Raw genomic sequence first — 7,520 nt, 5'->3', positions numbered from 1 at the left:
CTGGGGTTGTTCAGCCTGGAGAAGAGGAGGCTCCGGGGAGACCTAATAGCAGCCTTCCAGTGCCTGAAGGGAGCCTACAGGAAGGCTGGGGAGAACCTGTTTAGAAAGGCCTGTAGTGACAGGACGAGGGGCAATGGCTTCAAGCTGGAGGGGAACAGATTTAGATTGGAGATGAGGAGAGGGTTCTTCACTGTGAGGGTGGTGGAGCACTGGAACAGGTTGCCCAGGGAGGTGGTTGAGGCCCCATCCCTGGAGATATTCAAGGAGAGGCTCGACGAGGCCCTGGGCAACCTGGTCTAGTTGGGGGTGTCCCTGCTGACTGCGGGGGGGTCGGACTAGATGACCTTTGGAGGTCCCTTCCGGCCTGGGCAATTCTATGATTCTATGATTCTATGATATTCGTTAATAAAGAGGGAGCACAGGTAATTATTACTAATGGAGCTATTTAGCTGGTTAACGTCTCAACGGCGAGCGAACCTGGCATTGGCTGTATCTGGAAAGAGATCTGTTCTCTCCTGTAATAAGCAAAATTTTAACTGAAACGCACCGCACGCTACTATTCAGCCTCACAGCTTGATTCTCTCAACAGGAGCCGGCGTCTCGTGCCAAAAAAGCATTAACATATTGTCATCAGCCAAATTCACCAAGGGTTAAGTGAATTTAGTCTTTTCAACCCTTCTTCCTGTGCTAAGTAGGAGCACTTTAGCATACATGGAATTTAAAAGATTTTCTGTTGAGGTCCTGCTTGGTGAGGAGGGGTAGGGAGAAGAGGAGAGGAAAATAAAATGAAATGAAATGAAATGAAATGAAATGAAATAAAATAAAATAAAATAAGAAAAAGAAATGCAAAGACAGGGGAGGGAAAACTGACTGGGATCAAAACCCGTTGCACCTTGAACATCTGCCACCATTCTCCAGATTTCGTCCCTGGCCTTTTTATCTTGTATTCTTTTGGCATTGAAGGATACTTGTAATACATGAAAAAAGAAATCTCCTTTTGTAGCCCTAATGCTCAAGATCACTGGTCTAGTGGGAGATGTCCCTGCCCAGGGCAGGGAGGTTGGAACTCGATGATTTTGAAGGTCCCTTTCAACCCAAACCATTCTACGATTCTATAAACTTGTAGAGCTTTTTCTCTTGTCAATGCCTTCAACAAACCATTCCTGATGATTTTGAAACTCAAACTTTCTAAGCTGAAGGAGGTGCCACGAGAAGCCTTGCTGGTCATCTGGATTTCCCTCCTTGGGTTGGACATCAGGATACGCCCCATATGGTTGTTCAGACTGGAGAGCTCTCGGTCCTCCCTTGGGGTAGGAGGAAAAGACAAATCTTCTTTGTTCATATCGTTAGGCCTCTCCACCACATCAAACGTTGGACTGTGAGACTTTACAGGTCTGGCAGGAACATGAATCACACCAAACCGGCTTGAGTTTTTCTGCTTAGTACGAAGACTGAAACCACTGGCATTTCCTTTTGCCGACTGCCTACAAAGAAGTCATTTTCTGAGTTATCATAAGGCACTTAAATACTTTGTAACAAGGCTGAACTTGCAGCAGCATTTAGTTGGACTGTCAGTCAATCTGTGCATTGAGTTATTTTCCATTCTAAGGTACGAATCTTCACTTGTCAGATATAAAAAAGTCTTTGGTGTGAGGGTGGTGAGAGCCTGGCCCAGGTTGCCCAGAGCAGCTGTGGCTGCCCCATCCCTGGAGGGGTTCAAGGGCAGGTTGGAGGGGGCTTGGAGCAACCTGGTCTGGTGGGAGGTGTCCCTGCCCATGGCAGGGGGTTGGAACTGGATGGTCTTTAAGGTCCCTTCCAACTCAAACCATCTTTAGGGTCAATTGGTGCAATTCAGGATGACCTAGAGGCTGACAAACTATCCTAAAATAGAGAATACATTACTTTTCCAGAACCGTGATGATTCAGGATGAAGTGAGACCTCTTCAGTGAGCAGAGAGGCAACAAGCCACACAATTGCTTTTCAAATCCTGTTTTCTAATAAAATATATTCACCTTAAAAGCCGGGCATACATCTAGTTGAAACAGAAAAGCGTTGCTAATCATCTCCGAACATGTTAGTTCAAGAAAAGGCAAACGGTGCTAATTGGTCAGCCTCAAACAATTAAAAGTTACTAGAGGTTACTGCTCAGTAATTATATTTAAAGTTTTTAGAAGACGATGGATAGAACCAACCATCTGTTTTTCAGCTACTGTGTTCCGGGTGAAGAATTTGAGATCCAAATGAAGAAATCCAGGAGCTACAGATTTTTACCTAGAATCTACTATATATAAAAAACCACCCTAATTTATAGGAAGAATGAGCTCCACAAAAGACAGAGAAGTGGGATTGAATCCCAGTATTGCGTATATGTTATCTGGAGAGCTGCACGCTCCTATAATTAGCGATTAAAGCATTTTTTTTAAGTTTTCATAACAGGAAAAAACAAGCAGAAAGCCAAGGACAGCGTTTGGATGAGACAATGGAGAAAGGCTGTAAGAGCCGATAAAACGCCGCGTGGTTTGGTTGCTCTGGATCACTGGTATCGAGCCACGGCCCCTCTGCATCTAGACGTGGCGTCACGACAGATAGAAATGAGGTTACATAAACATTTCCCAGTTGAAGAGAAGAAGTTTTATCACCCTGAGTGTTAACTTTGAGAGCAGCTGAAACGCAGGACGTGCGTGGCCAAGACAAGGGCTACCACATCATCCAAGACAACCTCATAAAAATGAGGGGTTTTTTTGACCGAATTGACTGTTAGAGGAAAAGAAAAGCCAGATATTGATTTTTGGTGGACAAGGTAGACAAGTCTCAGCCTATGGAACTCATTTAAATGAGTAGTTAAACACCAAGGTGTTTTCTTATTGCTTATCGTAGACAAATCCAATAATTTAAAATTATTACAGTATTCCTTTACAAACCAAGGCTCAGATGACTCTCTTGACACTGATGAGCACCAGTCCTCCCCCTCCCTTTTTTTGTTTATGCCCATAGAAATAATTATCCCCATAATGAAAAGAAACATGGCTTGTTACCAACTTTTTGAGACTGAAATGATGTCCACAAAAGGGACGACAACGTATAGACGGTACTTACATTCATAGAATCATTCAGGTTGGAAGAGACCCTTGGGATCATCGAGTCCAACCATCTACCCTACTCTACAAAGTCCTCCCCTACACCATATCCCTCAGTGCCCCATCTAAACGTCCCTTAAACACATCCAGGGATGGTGACTCCAACCACCTCCCTGGGCAGCCTATTCCAACGCCCCACCACTCTTTCTGTGAAAAATTCCTTCCTAATGTTCAGTCTAAACCTACCCTGTTGGAGCTTGAAGCCGTTCCCTCTTGTTCTGTCGTTAATTACCTGTGAGAAGAGACCAGCACCAACCTCTCTACAGTGTCCTTTCACTGCTGTGGGTAATCCTCTGTAACCACCTTATGGTTCCTCCTCAGGATAGGAGAAGGAACATACATTTAATTCCTAGATTAAATGTAGGTTTTTTGGCAAAGATTTTTATTTTTAAAGCAAAAAGCCAAGTGCCTGGTTATGTTCTAGTCGCACAAGGAGAACAAACCAGGCAGCGACAAGCTACAAGAGATGCAGGTTCTGGGTTGTGTGAGTCTCCTTTGTTAAAAGAAAAAGGAACAAACAAGTGATAATGCCAGAGAGAAGAGAATGGAAACAAGCTGAGAGGATGCAGAGGAAAAACACGAGGAATAAGAACATTATCTGGAAAAAAATAACTGGAGTTTGATAAACACTAACAAGGAACAGGCAAACGTGCAAAGTCAAGGCAAACTAGAGAAGAGCTGGACGTCCTCATCTTGGACCATCCTGGAATACGGTTGCTTTTGTTATTGCAAAATAATTAATAATTAGCACGACATCCTCCTGGGATTCTCTGGACTTCCAGAGAATTCAATACTTACTGCTGGAAAGACACTAATGCGTGAAAACCAATTCAAAACTATCTGGCTTATAAAATATCAGAGAAGTCTGGGCAGTTCCTCACAGTTTGGATAAATACAAATGTATTTATCCAAAATACAAAATGTATTTATCCAAAAGACAAAAGCATCAGAAGATAAAAGCAGATGAATCACTATCAGTGGAAGATGCAAGATCCCAGTGTCACCAAAAACCTGCTTAATTTACGGTCCCCCTCTTCTGTTTCCTACCTTGGAACATTCTGAGCCCTCATCCTTTTAATTTAATTTGACATCAAATTAATTTCAATTTTTATAATAATAGAGAATTGGTTAAAAAAGGTCGATTAGGAACGAATGCAAATCTCCAGCCTCTAGATGTTAATAATTCTTAGGAGAAGAAAGGGAGGCAGGTCCATGTGTCATTCAGGTTAACTTTGGTAAACCATCCCTCACGGCATGTACTGTCTAACAAAAATTGAGACAAAAATATTCTGCTGTTTTCTTTCCTCCTACGCTAGTTTATATGGAAAAAAAGTCATTTGAAAAATAGAATTTCAGTCACTTGTGACATTATGCAGAGACATTTCTACCCAAGGGTGGACATGAGGCTGTCCTTCATGATCCAATAATGTTCGTGGTACCCAGGGTGTTTCACAGCATGGATACGAGCTGGATGGTGAGGGATTTCTTAATGACATTTTTTATGCTGAGGGTGGGGAAGCATTGACCCAGGTTGCCCAGAGAGGTGGGAGATGCCCCAGCCCTGGAAACATTCCAGGTCAGGTTGGACTGGGCTCTGAGCAACCTGGTCTAGTTGAAGATGTCCCTGCTCATGGCAAGGGGGGTTGGACTAGATGGTCTTTAGAGGTCCCTTCCAATCCAAACCATTCTATGATGGATTGGATGGCCCAGGTTGCCCAGAGAAGCTGTGGCTGCCCCATCCCTGGAGGGGTTCAAGGCCAGGTTGGAGGGGGCTTGGAGCAACCTGGTCTGGTGGGAGGTGTCCCTGTCCAGGGCAGGGGGTTGGAACTTGATGATCTTTAAGGTCCTTTCCAACCCAAACCATTCTATAATTCTATTCTATAATTCCCAAAAGCACTAGTGCACAAAGTTAACTCTCATATCATGTCCACACGATGTATTACCCGATGAAATAAAGTGGAAATGTCACCTATGATGATGGAAGAAATACGTGATGGAAATGCAGGCTGACAAAAAAACCATGTCCAAACAGAATTCTGAACTTAATGCTTGTGACAACGAATGGCTTTTAGCGAGCGGTAATTTGCTGCCAATAACAGGTTGCCTGGACTTTGAATTCTCAAAAGTCTAAGTTTCTTCACGTTGAAGCTCGGTGGCTTCAGTTCACAAGGACTGACACTGCAGACCCCTCTCCAGCAGAGCAAGGAGCAAGAGGTTCTGATCAATGCTTATAAATCCTTAAAGGGAGGGAGTCAGGAGGACGGGGCTGGTCTTTTCTCAATGGTGCCCAGTGACAGGACAAAAGGAAATGGGCACAAACTTGAGTATAAGAAGTTCCACCTAAACATAAGGAGGAAATTCTTTACTGTGAGAGTGGTGGAGCACTGGAAGAGGCTGCCCAGAGAGGTGGTGGAGTCTCCTTCTCTGGAGACATTCAAAAACAGCCTGAACAAGATCCTGTGCAACCTGCTCTAGGTAGACCCACTCCGGTGGGGGGGTTGGACTTGATCATCTCCAGAGGTCCCTTCCAACCCCATATGATTCTATGAGCGCATAGGGTATATAAAAGAGCCATAGAACAGTCATAGAATTGTCCAGGTTGGAAGGGACCTTGAAGATCATCTAGTCCAACCATCAACCTAACTGATAAAAAACAACCCCATCACTAAACCATGTCTCTAAGCACTATGTCAACCTGTCTTCTAAACACCTCCAGGGATGGTGCCTCAACCACTTCCCTGGGCAGCCCATTCCAAGGCTTAATAACCCTTTCAGTGTAAAAACTTTTCCTAATATCCATCCTAAACCTTCCCTGATGCAACTTGAGGCCATTTCTTGTCCCATCACCTGTTCCTCAGGAGAAGAGACCAACCCCCGGTCCTCTACACCCTCCTTTCAGGGAGTTGCAGAGAGCAAAAAGCTGTAAAAACGCACCCTTTCAGTGTAAAAACTGTTCCTAATATCCATACTAAACCTCCCCTGGTGCAACTTGAGGCCATTTCTTGTCCTATCACCTGTTCCTCAGGAGAAGAGACCAACCCCCGCTCCTCTACACCCCCCTTTCAGGGAGCTATAGAGAGCAAAAAGCTGTAAAAACGTTTCCTAAAAGAGCTTTACCTTGAGATGCTTTAATAGTTTCCTTCCTTACAATTCCAAAATTCAGAGCCCCAGAATAATCTCTGACTTTCCACTTTCCAAGCTGGCTCTGAATGCCCCCTCAAGGTCATTTTTCTGAAGGCTCTTATAGGTTATTGAACCTTTTTTTTCCATCACACTCCAAATTCTTCTAGCACGGGGCTGAATTTTCTATTTAATCATTGATGTTAAGGCATGTTGTGAGACAAACTAATAGAAAAGGGTACAGATGTTCTTTCAGGCACAAAGAGACAAATTGTGTAGCTCATGGCTATTATGTACAAGAGAATTTCGAGTGTCACTGCTTTGCCATGCCTAAATGGAGACACCAGCATCTGTACACACATAGGTGACAGCTGAACTCCAGCTTTGACCAATATTGAGCACACTGTGCTGAAGAGAATTCGAATTCTTTACTTTTATTTCCAAATCCAGTCCTCCTCTTCCACCCTGGTAGAGTGGAAGAAGAATCAAAGAATAGTTTGGGTTGGAAGGGACCTTCAAAGGTCATCTAGTCCAGCTCTCCTGCCCTGGGCAGGGACACCTCCCACCACACCAGGTTGCTCCAAGCCCCCTCCAACCTGGCCTTGAACCCCTCCAGGGATGGGGGGGTTGCCCCCCCACAGCTTCTCTGGGCAACCTGGGCCAGGCTCTCACCACCCTCACACCAAAGAAGTTCTTCCCCACATCTCATCTCCATCTCCCCTCTTTCAGTGTCAAACCCTTCCCCCTCCTCCTATGGCTCCTCTCCCTGATCCAGAGTCCCTCCCCAGCCTTCCTGGGCCCCTTGAGGGACTGGAAGAGGCTCTGAGGTCTCCCCAGAGCCTTCTCTTCTCCAGCAACTCTCAACCTGTAATCATAGGACAACCCCAACTCTCAACCTGCAATCATAGGACAGATGTTCCTCTCCTAGGAGTCAGAGGAAGGTGCCTCAAGCAGGAGGTGATTCTGTGATTCTCCGCCTACCAGGTAGAGCCACGTCATGTTTGCCTTGCTCCATCCATGCGGTGAAGACCACTCATCCTCATACCTGAGGCTGAAGGCTACCATATGGATAAGGGAGTAGATGCAGGAAAGGTGAGGGTGAAGGCAACAGGCAACGTTAATTATGATTTTTCTTCATTCTGAGCTCTCACCCACCATGCCTCACTATAATTCTTCATGTGTAGTATTTTCAGTGAGATTCTCCCCCCCCCCAAAAAACATGATCTGCAGACATAGAACATAAAAACTTTTCTTTGTAAACA

At 44.8% G+C, this 7,520-nt stretch overlaps 1 protein-coding gene across 1 annotated transcript in view; it reads right to left on the bottom strand.

Moving 5' to 3' along the window:
• DYM (dymeclin) overlaps positions 1–7,520 on the bottom strand; it is a 346,567-nt gene that overhangs the window by 61,891 nt on the left and 277,156 nt on the right. The gene's annotated exons all lie outside the window — the stretch shown is intronic.

Source organism: Calidris pugnax, unplaced genomic scaffold, assembly GCF_001431845.1.
Source record: "Calidris pugnax isolate Ruff unplaced genomic scaffold, ASM143184v1 scaffold150, whole genome shotgun sequence".
NCBI lineage: Eukaryota > Metazoa > Chordata > Aves > Charadriiformes > Scolopacidae > Calidris > Calidris pugnax.
Note: the sequence above shows the minus strand (reverse complement) of the source record. Positions and strands in the feature narration are given on the sequence as shown.